Source organism: Danio rerio, chromosome 24 (genome assembly GCF_052040795.2).
Source record: "Danio rerio strain M-AB ecotype USA chromosome 24, GRCz13ab, whole genome shotgun sequence".
NCBI classification, from domain to species: domain Eukaryota; kingdom Metazoa; phylum Chordata; class Actinopteri; order Cypriniformes; family Danionidae; genus Danio; species Danio rerio.
Window position 1 is genome coordinate 16494858 of NC_141044.1, and position 20521 is coordinate 16515378.

A 20521-nucleotide genomic window follows, 5' to 3' on the forward strand; every position below is an offset into this window, starting at 1 on the left:
GAGAGACAAAGGCCGCTAAGCGCCCAAAATAGAGAGGCAGATTGCGGGAAAGAATTGACACTCCCAAGAAGCCAGAGAGAAGAAGAGAATGTTTCAAAAGTTACTATCTAGTTTTGTCTCTGTCTTGACCATGTAAGCAAAGTCCAAATACAGAGCCTTACACGTTGACCAATGAAGATAGAGCTTCTACAGTATGTGCAACCACACAGTAAAACCTCTGAAACAGGCCAGCAGGCCCTGTTCTTATCAGCACTTCTGCCTTTGTTATTTGCTCTTTTGTTGAAAAAGACATGATTTGCAACAGAAAACAAATGCATATAATAATTTTCATCGTTTCACCAATGATGACTACATGCATATGTTGCCAAATATAGTCAGTGGTGTAAAGTAACTAATTAGATATACTCAAATTACTGTAATCGAGTAGGATCATGTTTTGTTTTATAAAATCAGTTGCTGCAACATTTCAATCATATATATATATAAGTGGATCCTTATCATTTGAAAATACATGCAAAATTCATTTGCTGGCATTACTCAGATTTGTTGCAAACATTCCTAGGTTTGTACAGTTTTTGTTTTAACATAACAATAACTCCATATTTCTTTTAATTTTAATGACCTTTAATCCTTTAGCTCACCAAACAGCTACACACTACTGTACATAAATGGTAATATCGTAAAAAGATTTACAGGGAAAGTGTCTGACATAAACAGTGATGTGTTTTTACGTAAAGCTAAAATCTCTGTCTTAGAGAAAAACAGAAGAAACCTTTTGTAAGCGTCATACCGATAAATCCCTGCAGACATTTCAGCTGTGCATGTGTATTTAAATCACACTGACAGGATGAAGAAATAATAAAAAAAAAGGTTTTGCAATCTTAAAATCACCCCAGACGTTTCAGCTTTAAGGGTCACTGTGCAGAAAATGGAAACTTAACAAAGGTGTATTAATGTTTGCCTTGGCTGTACAGTATGCTAAGAAGAGGCCAAGCAATAATAAGAAAAAAATTAATCATTATGGCCAAGCAATAATAAGAAAAAAATAACAATAAAACCATCCCAAGTTTTGGCTCAAGCATAATGACCCACAAATAAAACCCATCTCGAGATTAGAGTAATTTTAATGCTGGATTAAACTTGTTCATTTATTCATTTTCTTTTCGGCTTAGTCCCTTTAGTAACCAGGGGTTGCCACATCAAAGCATCAAAGTTGGCAGTTCATTCCGCTGTGTCAACCCCTGATTAATAAAGGGACTAAGCCGAAAAGAAAATGAATGAATGAATTAAACTTGTTCAATTTTAAGAATGTAATGTTAGGTATAAACAAAAAAATAAAAATAAAAATTAACAGAGAAAAAAAACTTGTTTAACTTTGAGAAAAATGTTAAATAAAAACGTTGAAAACAATTTTATTAAAATTTAAGAATACAGTTGTTATGTTTTGAGTAAAAACTCATTACATTTCAAGATTAAATCTGTTATGTTTAAAATATATATCTAATTTTAAAAAGTTGTTTCCACAAAAAACTTATCATATTTAGAAAAAATCTTTGTTTTTCAAGATTAAACTTGTTAAATTTAAAAGAAAAGTATGAATAAAACTGAGAGTAAACTCAATAAATTAAAAGGTTAAAGGTTGTTTTATTATGCATTTAAGTTATAATAAATTAAACAAAAGTTTTTGTTTTTTTTTTAAATGAAAGAAGTATTCTTTTTTCTTTAAAGTCTTATTTTCTTTATTTAAAGGGCACTTGTTTTACCTTTTTACTAGATATAAGATAAGTCTTTGGTGTCTCCAGAATGTATCTGTACAGTTTCAGCTCAAAATACTCATTAGATTATTTATTATAGCATCCAGAATCTGCCCATTTTGCTGTCTGATGCAAATGAGCTGCTTCTCCCCGCCCACCACTCTGACCTGCTTGTCTGCTTCTCATGTGTTACAGATAAACAGCCGTCAGTGACAGAGAGAGTCACGGATGAAGCTGAAATAAGGTCATTAGTCAAAAATACCAGATAAATTTATTTGATCTATTTGTGGTGGAGTTCATTCAAGCCTTTCTGAAATGATTTGTCACACACAAATGCCACTTGCTGCTCACACAAACACACAAACATATGTGTGTTTACTCACACCATGCGGCAGTGGTGATTATACCAATTTAAGAATTACATAGCGATTTTACTCTCTTCATTACAAACATTCTCTGCCTTAAAAAAACGTTTTAAACTTATAAAACTAATTCTTAATATGCAGCTGATAACAAAGACTTTGTTTTAATCTTGGTTTCTTTGACAAAAATGTTCTGTGGACATGTGTATACATGATATTATGGAGACATGGCACCTGTCAATCAATTCGGTGGGCAGGGAAAACCACACTCTTAGGTCACGTTGCGGTGAGCCTTAAAATCACTGCGATTTGGATCTTATTTTAACGTCAGTAAACAGTGGACAAACATACCTACGCACAGTTCTGTTCAAACAGCTTACTAAAGTTGATTTTCATTATAGGTGCCAATCTAAATTGTTAATCTCGCATTAACATGACTTTAGTCTCAAGATGGTTTTATTTTTTATTATGTTTGGGGCAATTCTTTATGTTTTAATTTATTATTGCTTGGCCCTTATCATGTTCTGTAGTATGCAGTGGGTCATCCTGGTAATCATTAGCCGCTTTTCCACTATCGGGCCAGTGCGAGCCAGGGCTTTAATCAGGCCGGGCCGGGCCAATAGCCCGGGAGGTTGAGAAATGAGGCTGAAATCATGTCGCGTTTCCACTGTCGGGCTAGTAGCTCACAGCGCGTCAGGCAAACACCGCCCACAGAACGTCCCCGAATCAAACGTCACACAACCCGCCCACTTCAGCGGGAATGAGGCAGATAAAGCACACCATAGAATCATCACGAAACAAAACCATTAAAATGAAGACAACCGAAACAAACAAATGACACGTTACTGTACAGCAGTACATTATATGTCTATAAGCAAAGACCTGTGTATTTCCATTCATTACATTTGTTTACTCGCCGACCGACTGTTGGCATTGTGCATCGAGTGCTCTCGCCACTAACGAACCCATCACAGTGAGCGCACCCGTCCATAATATAAAGCCACAGAAATTCTCCTTTATAACTCGATATGCCATGTATTTTATAACTCGTTTTGATAGACGTCGTATTAAGTGTTTCCGGCACAAGAGCGAGTAGCCTAATAAAATATAGCTATATTTGTTGCGCTCGGCAGCTATTCACTAAAGCTCTTTATTTAAAGTTTCATTTATAAATTTAACCACATCATATAAAAACATAAACACTTGTTTGACGATTTAGAACACATTTTGTGTTTGGACTTTCCCCCAATGCGTTTAAAGCTGCGCTGCGCAGGACTGGGTGACAGAAAAAAAAGGTAGGCAAGATTCTGCTTTCACTCACCCAAATAATGCTCTTTTTGCACAATTTGATTAATATCATCGTATCCAAATACTTTATAAATAATTTTTCAAACCTTCTCCGGTGTTTATTGTTTTTAGAAAATATCGAAAATCTTTTTTTTCAGATAGGTCTTTGTTAAATGAAAGTTAGGCTATATGTGGCTTTAAAACGGTTTGATTTATGTATTGTATATAGGCTAACAACATTGTTATAGCTAGCTTTTGTTTATTTTATATTGGTTTATTTATTTAATGCGATTTTATATATATCCAATATTTGTAATTCTTTAAATTATATTTTAATATAGTTTAGGCTATTTTATCAAGATATGACAATTTATTGTTTAAAGTCTACGAAAGTGAGCACATAATTTGTTAAGTTCTATGTCTTTCTGTTGTATTTATGTTGTGTATTATCTCAATATCTGCCCGCTCGCGGCATCAACAGAGTTGTGAAGGGAGCGCTCTTGCCCGGTCTCACATACACATACAGGCATTTAAACGTGCACAAACACACCTTTTAAACTTGACAAAAACTCTTGAAAACCTTTATTGTCTGCTGTGTTTTTAATATGGTGTAATGATTATTATGCGTTATTGAAACATAAAGGAGGACGCAGCAAAGAACGTCACTATAAATTAAAAGTACTTTATTATTTTATGCAGCAGCCTTACATTTAAAAGGGAAACATAAGGGTGATCATACGCAAAAAGACCCCAGACTATAAGGCTAGATTTTTTCTTTCCCTTATTTATTTATTTATTTGTTTGGCGCATGTGCTCATGTGCGATCAGAAAACTGCCCGACTCTCCTTTCACTCCGCCCCGAAGCCCCAGCTGGCCCTCCTTGGCCCAAGATATTCGGCGGGCCGAAAAAGTCCGGTGGCCCCAAGAAAGCCCCACTTTTGCCCGATTAGGCCCCGGAAGTGACAATGGAAACGTCACTGGCCTTGGCCTGCCCTGGCTCGCTCGCTTTAGGCGCAATAGTGGAAACGCGGCTATTAGCTAATACAGGAGGTGTATGGAGGACTGCCATAACCTAGCCGAGCTTTAATATTTGTATAATGAGGATAAACATCTGGGCAGAGTTAGTGTAAATGGTCAATGTGCTCATAAAAGTCCAGTTTTACGTTATATTAGTGGCTCTGAATGAAATCTGTTTATTGTCTTTAGTTCAGACGTCAGATAAGCGACATGATTCATACTAGTTTCTCAAGAATGAAATGTCCACAGCATTGACCTCTAAACCAGAACATCCTGAAAAATGATTCAGTTCTGTCCTAAGTTGTTAGTATGGTAAAAGTTGAGTGTTTTCCCTAATTTATTTTGCACTTTGAATCACCCTCATCATTTCTCCTTGCTTTCCGTTCTTCCAGCTTAAATCTGTTGAAGACAATATTTCTTCAGTATACCGTCTCCACTCTCCCTTTTGGCATGGAGTGGTATGGAACTGAGGGATTCCTGAGCAAATAAATTGACAAGACACAAAGGATTCAGGCAAGATGAATTGCAGTCCCTGGTCGTGCATTCTTCCAGGTACGTAGTGGTATATGTACTTTTACAGCTTCATATAAACTCTTGCCATTTTGTATGCCATATTAGCAATACATTATGCAACCTAATACACATCATCAGTCAATCTAGAGGGATATGGAGCATAGAATATGCCTTGGTTGGTGTTAACAGTGGGATATGTTTAGTTTTCATTTATTTTCTCCTGCCAAAAAGAGTTCAGGCATTCACTCCTAGAATTGGCAATGTGCTGTTATAGTACAAAAGCTATACTTCTTTACATACTCAAGAATACTTCTCAAGAATGATAAACAGGAGTGACAGCGTTTGATTCCTTACAAAAATGAACTGTTGTTTTATTACAAATAAAATTAAAAGAAAATCGTGTTTATTTAAACCTTAGGTTAAACTACGATAACCACAAATAAACCATTGTTTTGCTACACCAAACATAGATTTTACACATTGTAAATAAATTGTACACATAAAGAACAAATTTAAAAACAAACAAACATGGTTATTATTTACTAAACTAAAACCATGATTATTTTGCACAAGGTCAGAGATATGTATATTAGATGTATTTGTGGTACAGGTGTGAATACATTCAGTCCAGATCTGCCAGTTACCAGAGTTAGGCAAAAAAGATCACAGCAGTTTATCAAGTGAGGTACAAGATGCATTGCTCTGGAGTGTCTTTTTTAAAAGTCTGCCATGTTGTCATTAAGTAAAGCAGTTGCCTTGTCAACTTGCTACTGTAGCTGGCAATGCTTGGACCACCTGACTGGTCCACTGTTTCAGCATCAATGATCAGTGCTCCATGTAAAGGTTTTAGTTTGGGTATTTTGATACCCGTTGAACCATTAATGAACCGTGACCCCTAAACTGAGGTACGTATCAAACCATGACTTCTGCCTATACCTTTACAACCCTAATTTACATACATGCAAATTTTAGAAATAAGTTCTGTCTGGTTCTTGAATCTGTTTGGCTGATAGCCATGCAATATTCTGCAATGTCAGAACTCGTACAGACTCTTCATTCTTTTGTATGTTGTACACAAATGGCAGGCGGGGGACTACAGTTTGATAAATATTGGAGCTGTTGGACAACGTAATGTACTCTTGAGCCTTTTTTTTTAGCCTAGAATGTAGTCGTTTAGATTGCATCTATGCACTTTATTGATAAGGAATGTGCCTATTTTAAATATTTATAATTTTAGAGATACAGCGCATTGGCATCCATTAGCCTGTCATACTGAGCAGAGCAAAGATGGTTGACATTGTCCATCCACAAAATGGAGACAGACACAGCTTGATAAACCCTTAGAAGAGAAAAACTACACCTGATCAAATTATTATAAAACTAGTAAGTGACTGATGTGAAGTCAAATGCTCTCTCTCTTGTATGTTGTGGTGCTGTATTTATACCATAGTAATTGTAGTTTTGAGTGTGAGATGAGGTTCACATATCACAGGGCTGCCAACTTTTGGTTTTAGCTTGGAGTGAGAATTTAAGCCCAGCCCATATCCACAAGCCACGCCCCAACACCAAGCCACGGCCCTGTTTATTTACAAATATAAAAAAAGATAAATATATTATTTGAATGAATACTTGATATAAAATATTTATAACAAATTAAAGTAGTTTTACTATTATACAATTATTCTATTATAAATAAATAAGAAAATAATTCTAAACGTAACTGGAAAGCAATGTAATTATACAACTGAAGTGCTATGCTACGATTCTTTAAGAAATCTTTAGCATAAATTCATTAATTTCAGGAAAGCATGGTGGCTCAGTGGTTAGCACTGTCGCCTCACAGAAAGAAGGTCACTGGTTCGAGTTCGGCTGGGGCAGTTGGGGATTTCGTGTGGAGTTTGCATGCTCTCCTCTTGTTAGCCTGCGTTTCTTCCGGGTGCTCCGGTTTCCCCCACAGTCAAAACACATGCACTATAAGGGAATTGATGAACTAGTGGGTCGTAGTGCATCAGTTGGTGCGTGAATGAGTATGTGTATGGGTGTTTCCCAATACTGTGTTATGGCTGAAAGGGCATCCACTATGTAAAGCATATGCCGGAACAGCTGGCGGTTCATTCCGCTGTGGCGACCTCTGAAACAGAGATTAAGCTGAAGGAAAATTAATGAATATTAATTTCATTAGAATGAAATTCTATAGATTGTATAGACCACAAAGATTATGTTTTATAGGAATTATCTGTTGTGTGTTGTGTTAGACCCGACTCATTGCTTATAATTAGGTTTATTAAGTCCAAACTCCCTGAATTCACTCTTGCTTTCTGCTTCATACAAGAATAAACAATCTATCAGGAGATATCCTGAGTTGAAATAAGATCATCATCATATTAGTCAAACTTTAATTTTGTCAACTTCAGCTGACACCTGTACATTAAAGGCTGTTACCCCTGCCATAGAACGCACCCCCTCATCTATTAACTTAAATTGATAATTTTGTAATAACATTATGACACTAATGAAAGTGAATCCTTTCCTTTATTGAAAATTACAGATTTTTACATGTATCTGTAAACCTAGTGGATGTAAAAATGTGTTTCACTTATTGTTTTTGCTTTATCCATCAAGTTAATAATCATATTGCGTTTTAATTATGGCCTTTGGTTTTTATGTAGACTGAGAATCCCAATGAAAGTCTATGAAAGAGGAACATTTTACAGCAGGGGTGCGCTTCTTGGCGCCTGATGTTGCACAATGCATGAGCGGCACATGAGCAGCACCTATTTTTTTCGCCATGCATGTTCACAACAAGGATTCATACCTGGAGCGGGAACGCAAGCAGCACGTAAGCGTCAAGCAGGAGCGGTGCGAGAGGCACGGAGGTATGTTTTCTGCATTTACTGTACGCGTCAGTTTGTTTTTGATTACACTGCTTTCTCCAGCATTGGATCGGTTGCACATGGAGAGAATAACATCTTAATATAGCCTAAAAACAAAAGTCTTTAAAACAATCATTCTTAAAACAGAAAATATTTCATGGTATGTTTTTTTTTTTTTTTTTTTCCGTGAGAAAAGGAATGTGTGACGTGCGATCATGAGAGTTCTGTCAATTGCGTCACTCTCACACAAAATGTGTAAGAGTTGGCAGCCATGCATATCAGGAATGTGTGTATTTTGTGTTGGCCACGCTTTGTAAAACCCTGATTTACTTTTGGGTTGCCCATTTGTTGGGAAATGCCCGCATGTGTTTAGCGCTCTTCCTTATTCCAATCAGAACAGAAATCTGCTAGTGTTTGTATTCCTTTGGCTTTTTCGAGGTTAATTATTGAGATCTTCAGATTGCAACAGAGAAATACTTGGAAATCTCTGTAGACTGATGACATTTCATGCCGTTTAGTCTTTTAATCTTAAAATGTGAGCAAAATCATAGGTTTTGTCATGACTTCAGACATCACTCAAAAACTAGTTCTAAAGTGACGTTTGTGAACAGTACATTGTATTTAATCTTGGTATTTTTATTTTATTTAGTTATTCTTGTTTGTAATTTAATTCACCTGGTACCTGGTTGGTTTTGGATCATAGCTTACAGTATAATGCTCTTCCTATGGAAAAAATAATAAATATAGCCGCAAGCGGCGATTAACGGGGTTCGAGCATTTGGCAACCTAATTGCCATTTAGGCAATTTAGATGTAGGACAACCCAACATTTAAGGCTGACCCAAAAGAAATCCATGATGTAATGTAATAAATGGAAAAAATATAAAGCCTACATGAATGAAGTGGTAACCTGGGAATAAAATAGCTTTTAAATGCAATAACAGAGTTTATAGCATGTCAAGATGTGATTCAGAATGATCTTAAATGGAATTTTTGTGACTTTAAACCAACATTATGAGGTCTTGTGCTGTCATCTAGTGGTTTATATTAGTAATGCATGTTTAGACCCTTTGCAGAGGCATATGAGCACACACTCTGCTCTTTAGATAAATATATCAAGCTCATTTATGCACAAAAGTTCAATTGTTTTTCATAATTACTGATTTAGACCGTCCAGACATTTATACAACAATGATTTTGTTCAATTTGAGCAAAAAAGTAGGGACAAGTTCCTAAAAGTATTGTTTGAAATAATGGTGAATAATTAATGGATGGTTTGAGTTACAGCAGTGGATTTTGTGCCAAAGTGATCAGAATGAGCAGGCCTGTCATATAATATGTCAGATCAAGTATATTTGTGAAAAGCTGTCTACAATAAACACATATTATACAAATTATGGTCAAATAGCAATGAAAATCAGTGTTTTTGAGACCTTTTCTACTGTTATAGCGCCACCTATTGACCTATCTTCACAAAATTTTGCATGCTTGTTAAGAATCATATATCAGATGTGCATACCTGATTTCACGAAGTTTTGAGTTTTCCTTATGTCTTTACATGCATTTAGGTCAATATAAGACACACCCCTTTTGTAAATGAGCCATTTATAGCTCCCAAAAGAGGAAAGTTCAACTCATTTCAATAACTATTGATCTGCTCAGTTCAGAGATTCATACAACACTGGTTTCGTGGTGATTGAGCGAAAAACCAGGGACTAGATCGCAAAAGTAGGTTTTTCATATATTAATTAATATTTAATGAACAGATGAGTTGACATCAGTGGTTTTAGTGTCAGACTGTTCGATATGAGCAGGCCTATCATATGATATGTAGTTTGTGTGGCTGTGCAAAACTTTGTGTAATAACCAATCAATTACAACCTCAAAAAACACAAAATCGCCCCCTAGTGGCCAATTTCTTTCAAAATTCTTACAGACCTCTAGGACCATGAGTCGAACATGCACACCGAGTTTCGTTCTGATCACTCATCGTTAACCTAGTTTAATGGCTGTTTAATCTTAATTGGCTAATGGCGGCCATGTTTTTTGAGATATGTCAATGTCCTTATAGTATGTAATGACACGTTATACAAAGACACTGCATGCCAAATTCCAAGCTAATTGGACAAATGGTTGTGAGGTTAGAGTCATTTTTATGTTTTTTAGGCTTTATAGCGCCACCATGAGGCCAAAGTTTGCGGGTTTTGCACTGTGACCTCATATTGACTTTATACATGTGTCTACCAAGTTTGATAAAGATATCTCAATCCGTTCAAAAGTTACAGCTACAATTAGCTTTTAGCTTACATTAGCATGTCACGTTTTTGTGTACGGTTTCGCGTGAAATCAACATTTTAACTTTCTTTCAATAACTTTTGCTATTCAGTGTCCAGAGAACATTTCTACACTAGTTTGGTTCAGATTGGGCAAAAACCCTAGGACTAGTTCGCAAAAGTAGGTTTCGGACAAATCGCGATGTAGCGGAAAAACGGTGCGTCGTAGAGAAAATCTGGGTGACTCCACTTTTGTTCGGGCTGACCCAACGATTCCAAAAGTGTAAAGTTTTTAAGCCTACGACAAACGGTTTAGAAATGGCGGCCAAATTACAAAATTTTTTTTGTTTTTAGCGCTGTTGCGCCACCTATGGCCCGATTTTGACGAGCCTTTGGATCTGAGTAGCGGTGAGGAGTACTACCATCTGACCAAGTTTGAAGCCAATAGGCCATACGGTTTGGCCTGGGCAATTGTGATTATGGCAGAAGTAAAATAATAATAATAATAAAATATAGCTGCAAGCAGCAATTAACGGGGGTCAAGCAGTTTAGCAGGGTAAGGTCATATAGCAGTTATGACGCCTGTAAGTAGTTTATTTGACAATGAAATATACGATTAGAGTGTTAGAGTTTATAGATTGAGCTAACAAACGTTTGATTAAACACTCCAGAAATGCAACTTCAGTTTTTACATATTGACAAATTTCTTAAGAACATTTCGAGTGACCGCTTTTATGTCAAAGTGACCAGTATAAGCAGCCCTATGATATATTGTGTAGATCGAGTCATGGCACCTTAGACAAAGACACGACATGTCAAATTTTAAGTTAATCAGATAAATGGTTACTCAGATACAGTGATTTTACAATGTATAGCGCCATCATGTGGCCATTGTCTACGAGTTTTATGCTATGACCTTAGACTGACCTCTTGCATATGTGTAACAAGTTTGGTGAAGATATTTTAATTCCTTCATGAGTTATGGCTATTTTAGCTCTTCTTAATAAAAATGACAAAAGAGCAGTGAATAAGCTATTAGTGATCTCCTACTGCCATCTAGTGGCCATGGTGTAATTTATTTATGTGATTACAGCCATTTAGGTGTGCATAAACATATCCCTTCTATAATTGAGCATGTTCTAACTATATAAAATGAAAAATTTGTATTTTATTAAAATAATTAAAAATCTACAGAGTAAAGTTTGACACGCTTTGACTAAATTTGAACTTAAATGCAATAACTGTGTTCATGCCATGTCAGTTTGGGATTCAGAATGCATTATATAACATTACATTACATTCTTTGCTATAGAGCAGTAAAATAAACATCAAGTGCTCTGTTACTGCCATCTAGAAGCCACAGTTGTAATTTTCTTTACATATGTTTTAAAACAAGGTGTTTAATCATAGAACCAGTTTTACCTATTAGAATTATTATGAAGAGGTTAACTGGGAGCAAATTAGATGTTTAATGCATAACAGTGTTTACATCAGGTCAAAATATGATTCAGAATGATCCTAAATGCAATTTCCCTGACTTTAAACTCAAAAAATATAAAACAACAAAGGTATGCAAATGTTTTGAACAATAAATAAGTGGTCTTGTTGTGACATCTAGTGGTTAGAAATGGTAGGTGACAGTTAAAAGTCTGTGTTATAGTGGTTAAAATGATAGAATATTGAAAATGTGTGTTTTTGAGACCTTTAAACATCCAAGATGGACAAAAAAATAACTTATAAATCATTTCAGTGATAAGTGTGTAAATAAAGCACATTTACTTAATTTCTAAGCCATTTTAGCATGTTTTTAGAACCATTTCCACTATTATAGCGCCACCTATTGCCCAATCTCCACAAAATTTTGCATGTTTATTCACATTGATATGCCACATCAGCTCACCAATTTTTGTGATGTTTTGGGTTTTCCTTATTGGTTTACAGGCATGTAGGTCCGTGTAGACACGCCCCTTTTGTTAATGAGCCTGTTACAGCTATCTAAAATAGAAAGTTCAACTTTTTTTTGATAATTATTGATCTACTCAGTCCAGAGGTTCATACAACACTGGTTTCGTTGCGATCGAGTTAAAAACCAGGGACTAGTTCGCAAAAGTAGGTTTTGTTTATATTGATGGTTTTTTAATGAACTGTGTGAGTGACAGCAGTGGTTTTAGTCTCAAACTATTCAGTATGAGCAGACCTATCATATGATATGTAGATTAAGTGTATTTGTGAAATAGTGTGTAAATGAAGCACATTTACTTTATTTTTAAGCTATTTAGCAATATTTAAAGACTATTTTTGCTATTATAGCGCCACCTATGATTTGATCTTCACAAAATTTTGCAAGTTTCATCTCGTTGATATGCCACATGTGCTCACCAATTTCTGTGATGTTTTAGGCTTTCCCTATTGGTTTACAGGCATGTAGGTTCGTGTAGACACGCCCCTTTTGTAAATGAGCCTGTTACAGCCAGCCAAAGTGAAAAGTTCAACTTTTTTTTGATAATTATTGATCTACACAGGCCAGAGATTCCAACAACACTGGTTTCGTCGCGTTTGAGTGAAAAACCAGGGACTAGTTCGCAAAAGTAGGTTTTTCCTATATTGATGAATATTTAACGAACGGTGTAAGTGACAGCAGTGGTTTGAGTGTCAAACTGTTCGGTATGAGCAGGCCTATCATACGATATGTATTTTGTGTTGTTGCGCAAAAGGTTGTGTGATACACAACTCATTACACATTAAAAATACGTAAAATCACCCCCTAGTGGCCGATTTCTTTCAAAATTCTTACAGACCTCTAGGACCGTGAGTCGAACATGCCCAGCGAGTTTCGTTTTGATCACTCATCGTTAACCTTGTTAAATGTCTGCTCAATTTTAATTAGCCAATGGCTGCCATGTTTTTTGAGATATGCCAATGTCCTTATAGTATGTTATGACAACTTGGTCAAAGACACTGCATGCCAAATTTCAAGCTGATTGGACTAGTGGCTGTAAGGTTAGAGTAATTTTTATGTTTTTTTAGCTTTATAGCGCCACCATGTGGCCAAAGTCTGCGAGTTTTGCAGTGTCACCTCAAATTGAGCTTATGCATGTGTGTATCAAGTTTGGTGATGATATCTCATTTCGTTCAAAAGTTATAGCTCCAATTAGCATTTAGCTTCAATTAGCATTGAACATTGTTGTGTACTGTTTCGAGTGAGAATAAAAATGTCAACTTTTTTTTGATAATTATTGATATTCAGTGTCCAGAGAACATTTGAAAGCTGGTTTGGTTCAGATTGAGTGAAAAACCTAGGACTAGTTCGTAAAAGTAGGTTTCGGACAAATGGCGATGTAGCGTGAAAACGGTGCGTCGTAGAGCAAAAAGTTCTGCTATACACTTTTGTTCGGGCTAACCCAAGGATTCAAAAAATGTTAAGTTTTTGAGTCTACAACAAACGGTGAACGAACAGCGGTCAAAAATGTCCAAAATATTGGTTTTTGGCGCCATAGCGCCACCTATGGTCCGATTTGGCTGATCTTTGGTGAGGATGTAGTGTACCGGAGTACTACAATCTGGCCAAGTTTCAGCTCTCTCGGCCTTACGGTTTGGTCTGGGCAATAGTGATTTCGGCAGAATAATAATAATAATAAATATAGCCGCAAGCGGCGATTAACGGGGTTCGAGCATTTGGCAACCTAATAGCCATTTAGGCAATTTAGATGTAGGACAACCCAACATTTAAGGCTGACCCAAAAGAAATCCATGATGTAATGTAATAAATAGAAAAAAATATAAAGCCTACATGAATGAAGTGGTAACCTGGGACTAAATCAGCTTTTAAATGCAATAACAGAGTTTATGCCATGTCAAGATGTGATTCAGAATGATCTTTAATGGAAATTTAGTGACTTTAAACCAACATTATGAGGTGTTGAGCTGTCATCTAGTGGTTTATATTAGTAATGCATGTTTATATCCTTTGTGGAAGCATATGAACACACTCTGCTCTTTAAATAAATATATCAAGCTCATTTATGCACAAAAGTTCAATTGTTTTTCATAATTACTGATTTAGACAGTCCAGACATTTATACAACAATGATTTTGTTCAATTTGAGCAAAAAAGCAGGGACGAGTTCATAAAAGTATTGTTTGAAATAATGGTGAATAATAAATGGATGGTCTGAGTTACAGCAGTGGATTTCATGCCAAAGTGATCAGAATGTGCAGGCCTGTCATATAATATCTCAGATCAAGTATATTTGTGAAAAGCTGTCTACAATAAACACATATTATACAAATTATGGTCAAATAGCAATGGAAATGAGTGTTTTTGAGACCTTTTCTACTGTTATAGCGCCACCTATTGACCTATCTTCACAAAATTTTGCATGCTTGTTAAGAATCACATCTCAGATGTGCATACCTGATTTCACGAAGTTTTCAGTTTTCCTTATGCATTTACATGCATTTAGGTCAATATAAGACACACCCCTTTTGTAAATGAGCCATTTATAGCTCCCAAAAGAGGAAAGTTCAACTCATTTCAATAACTATTGATCTGCTCAGTTCAGAGATTCATACAACACTGGTTTCGTGGTGATTGAGCGAAAAACCAGGGACTAGTTCGCAAAAGTAGTTTTTTCATATATTAATTAATATTTAATGAATAGATTGAGTGACATCAGTGGTTTTAGTGTCAGACTGTTCGGTATGAGCAGCCCTATCATATGATATGTATCTTGTGTGGCTGTGCAAAACTTTGTGTAATAACCAATCAATTACAACTTCAAAAAACACAAAATCGCCCCCTAGTGGCGGATTTCTTTTAAAATTCTTACAGACCTCTAGGACCATGAGTCGAACATGCCCACCGAGTTTCGTTTTGATCACTCATCGTTAACCTAGTTTAATGGCTGTTTAATCTTAATTGGCTAATGGCGGCCATGTTTTTTGAGATATGCCAATGTCCTTATAGTATGTCATGACACGTTAGACAAAGACACTGCATGCCAAATTTCAAGCTGATTGGACTAATGGTTGTGAGGTTAGAGTCATTTTTAAGTTTTTTAGGCTTTATAGCGCCACCTTGAGGCCAAAGTTTGCGGGTTTTGCACTGTGACCTCAAATTGACCTTATACATGTGTGTACCAACTTTGATGAAGATATCTCAATCCGTTCAAAAGTTACAGCTACAATTAGCTTTTAGCTTACATTAGCATGTCACGTTCTTGTGTACGGTTTCGCGTGAAATCAACATTTCAACTTTCTTTCAATAACTTTTGCTATTCAGTGTCCAGAGAACATTTCTACACTGGTTTGGTTCAGATTGGGTGAAAACCCTAGGACTAGTTCGCATAAGTAGGTGTCGGACAAATCGCGATGTAGCGGAAAAACGGTGCGTCGTAGAGAAAATCTGAGTGACTCCACTTTTGTTCGTGCTGACGCAAGGATTCCAAATATGTAAAGTTTTTGAGCCTACGACAAACGGTTTAGAAATGGCGGCCAAATTACTAAATTTTTTTTGTTTTTAGCGCTGTAGCGCCACCTATGGCCCGATTTTGACGAGCCTTTGGATCTGAGTAGCGGTGAGGAGTACTACCATCTGACCAAGTTTGAAGCCAATAGGCCTTACGGTTTGGCCTGGGCAATAGTGATTATGGCAGAAGTAAAATAATAATAATAATAATAATAATAATAAAAATTCTTACAAAAACAATAGGGTTTTAGCGCTTCGCGCTCGAACCCCTAATAAAAACTTTAACAAATACAATAGGGTTTCAGCGCTACGCGCTTGACCCCCTAAAAATATAGCTGCAAGCAGCAATTAACGGGGGTCAAGCAGTTTAGCAGGGTAAGTTTAAATAGCAGTTAGGACGCCTGTAAGTAGTTTATTCGACAATTAAATATATGATCAGAGTGTTAGAGTTTATAGATTGAGCTAACAAATGTTTGATTAAACACTCCAGAAAAGCAATTTCAGTTTTTACATATTGGCAAATTTTTTATGAACATTTCGAGTGACCGGTAAAAGTGACCAGTAAAAGCAGCCCTATGATATAATGTGTAGATCAAGTCATGGCACCTTAGACAAAGACACGACATGTCAAATTTCTAGGTAATCAGATAAATGGTTACTCGGATACAGTGATTTTACAATGTATAGCGCCACCATGTGGTCAATGTCTACGGGTTTTATGCTCTGACCTTTGATTAACCTCTTGCATGTCTGTGACAAGTTTGGTGAAGATATTTCAATCCATTCATGAGTTATGGCAATTTTAGCTCTTCTTAATAAAATTGACAAAACTATAACATAACTATATAAAATGAAAATTTTGTGTTTTATTTAAAGAATTAAAAATCTACAGAGTAAAAAGTGTGACAAGCTTCAACTAAATTTGATCTGAAATGCATTAACCATGTTTATGATATGTCAGTTTGGGATTCAGAATGCATTCTTTGCTACAGAGCAGTAAAATAAACTATCAGTGGTCTGTTACTGCCGTGTAGTGGCCACAGTTGTGATTTTGCAATTGGAACACCCGGAAGAAACCCACATCAAGACGGAGAGAACATTCTAACTCCACACAGAAATGCCAACTAACCCAGCCGAGGCTCGAACCAGTGACCTTCTTGCTGTGAGGTGACAGTGGTACCCACTGCATCATGCCGCCTAAAGGTAAATCATCTTTATAAAATGTATTATAAGATTAGTGTGATTATAAAAAAGTGTCAGATATGCAAAAGTCTGCATAGTTTTATGTTTGCAAAGATTCATTTAGTATAGCTTTAATGTGTGATTAAACTCTCATTGAAACCTATGAATGTAAAACATCATCACTGAATTTTTAATGTAAATATTAATTTTAAATGAAATGTTAAGCACAGTAAGGACTTTATGACACTAAGTGTTGTCGGTGTGAATTACAAAGGTGCTTGATTTAAAACAAATGGTGCTTTAAAAACTTCAAGTACTTAAATCCGTTGTCCATGAAAGTGTAGGAACTCATTTTGTGTAATATTGCTACTTAATTTGGATTGAAGCATATAAACATACAACAAGTATATATTATCTCATTTTATTTACTTAATTTTATTTTTTGAGTCATTGCTATTGGTCATGCTTAATTCTTATTTGTTTTGTTTTTTATACTTCAAGGTAAAGATTTTTTATTTATATTCTTTTGTAAAAACAGTTTCTGAATAAAGTTGTAATGTTATGATTTTCATACTGTTGGTCAAACAGTATAATTTCAGACAGACTCAGTCTTCACAGTTTTCAATATAAGGGAGATAATAATTGATAGCATAATAAAATTGTTTAATAAACATTATAATTAAACACAATGTTTAATATTTATAGGTATGCTTGTAAAATGTAATATGCAATCTTTATTTACTTATATTTAAAATATTGAGTGTTTGAATTTGGTTGTGTATGTTCTGTAGATTATAATTTACATTGCAAAACATAAAACTCCAAATCTCTTTTAGGTAAATTAGTTATTGACTACTGTAATATAAAAATTCTAGGTTTAACAGACATACATTTTGTCATATAAATTGCAAAGTCCATTTTATATATTTTGGCAAAGGTGCATTTAGTAGTTTTCAGTAACGCGTGATTAAACTCCCATACACTAGAGGGCGCGCATTGTAACACAACGAGATCGTACTTCCTTTTTATCCACCCTTGTTCCACCTGCTGAAGCGTAAGCATGCGGTTTTTTGTCTCTCTCTGTAATCTATGCAATATCTGTTTTAATATTAGTCATCCATGATAGTTTTTGGTTGGTATAAGTCTTTTTTAATCTGTTTGTATGTTTTTCGGGTGTATTTTGTGATTAAACGTATTTAGGCACGCCTTTATTTTAGTAACATAGTGAAATTTAGCTGATCTGCATTAGCCTACAAGATAATGATTTTAAAATAATCTAAAGAAAAGTGGTGTTGATCTTGTTATTTTTAACACTGTTAGTCTTCAATGTATTTAGTTTGATCTAAGCCAAAGCATGTCAGATTGGCAGGTCATTGAGTAATCTGAAAACAGTGCAATGGTCACCAGAGAGTCAATGTTCTCTTTCTCTGTCTAGATGGGCTTAACGTTTACACTCGTTAAGCGCCAAATGCAAGTAAAAAAAATAAACGCTGACTATTGTCGGTATTTTAAAAATGTCAATTTCCCGTAAACGCCATTAAGCACGTGTTTTAACAGTGCTAATTTGACATTGTGTCCACGTGCTAAACACAAATGACCGATCCGCTGATTAATCGCTACTTTAAAAGGCTCCTTGTATATGTGTTCACACTGTGAACAGCAGTGAGTTCGGTGATATAATGACGTTCACGGCCAATCAATCAGTCATTTCTGTTGAGCAGGTGAACACAATGGTAAATCAGCGCTGTTTGAGAACGAGCTCAAGAGTGCTGAAAGCGGGGGATGGATGTTTTTAAAAATTCGGCAATAAATTCCATTATTGTGACAACGCTAGGCTGAATTTAGTTGACTTTCACTGTGTTTTGCACTGCCAAATACACAATTATGAGATTAAATCTTCATCCTGGAGTTTATTATCATAATCACTGATTTAGTGTTGTCTAAAATGAAAGTTAAACCCTTTGAGATAAATTATCTTTATAATCCCTATTGACATAAAACATAAAACCAGTTTTAAAAAGCAGCATAAAACCATTGCTTTAAACATTAAAATATTGTAATCTCAATTCAAACCCGCATAACATGAACAATAATTGATGATAATGATTTGCATATGTTTATTAGGTATAAGCACTGCATTCAAATGTGTTTTATTGAGAGGGATTCAGTTTTTACACTTTCTTCTTTACAAACTGTTATATAAAACTGAAGAACTGAGAGAACAGTTTATAGTTTAGATATAAACACTTGTTTATGGTAAAACTTAACATTACAGTTTAATGGAACTAACTGACTAACATTGTGTAACCCACAGGTAGCAACAAACAACTATCCAAATTATGTCACTGCATGGGTTTTCAGAAATGATCCACCTATAATGAAACCTGAAGTTTTATGTGTGAATTGGTGAACCATTAATTGAAGATAAATATATGTTGTACTAGATGTTATACTTGTATATTTAGCATTATCAGGAACAGTAGCAAAGCCATTTAAAATAGAATATTTTCCTTTTTTCAGCTGTGTTTTTCTTGTTTTATTAAAAAAAATGACAGACAATAGTTTTTTGCAGTAATATTTTAGTATAAATGAAAAAACAAATGACACTTGTCTCCTCCCTTTTTTGCTTATCCAAAAAAAGGTCTGACTCTTCACCATTTTTATAAACAGTATTTTTGCTCCATGTAATATTTATCATTAATAGTTTCTTTTTTGTCTGTTTTTTGTTTTTCAGAACGTTGTGAAAGCTGATTTGTGGAGGTAAGGTTCTGCTTATTATTTTTATGATTACGTAGCAAATAGTTTCTATAAATATTTTATGCAGTTATTATTGTTTTACAGTGTTATTAGTAGACAGTAGGGTTGTGCAGCTAGACGATAGTATCGTGTATCAACGATAGGCAAAAATATTGCAGAGCTCGTTTTGCACTAATGTAGACCTATTACATGTTTTAATTGGATTATTGAACAAAATGAATAGTATTACTAATTTTAATCATCATCAATAATAATAAATTAACTACAAATAATATGATATTCAACTGTTTACATCAACATCACCTGACCGACACTTTTGGACAAAATTGAATTACTTCGATTGCTCTCTTGCACGCTCTCTCTCTCTCTCAAAACAAAACAAGTTATTTTTATCTTTTATATCCGTTATTAATAGCCTATTTAAGTTTTAAGGGGGCTTATAGACTATTTTTTCATTGCATGCATTGACTGCTCCTTCAAATAGTACACGAAATATACCTGTCTTATTTGTGTTTAATTCGATAGAATGATAAACACGGACATGCGCATTTTTCAGAAAATAACCCATATTTTTAATTTTCAAACATATGTTAGGTCTTTATTTATTTTTTAAGCCTAAAATATATTTTATTTATTTATTTAAACTTGTCTATATGCAATTAAAAACAATCTGTATGTAACCATTCGTTTTGGCATTAAATTATTATTGAACAGATTATTAATAACTTATCAAAATACATTTTACTGAGCTCAGTAAAAAGTTTTAGGTCAAATAGTCTGTTTAATATTATAGCAATAGGCTAATGTCGACTCACCGCAGCCATGTCTAAAATGAAACTCTTATCAGAGAACAATAAACCCATGTCAGGCGCAACATTGTGTTAGATCTTAGCAAATACAAATGTGACACTGTGGATGATTACTTTTGTGATTGATTAGACCTGAAGCTGCGCCGCGGTAAACTGAGCAAAACATGGAAAACTTCACAGCATAGAAACAGTCATGTGCGGGCGGCGACTCCTCCATCCTTCTGTCTG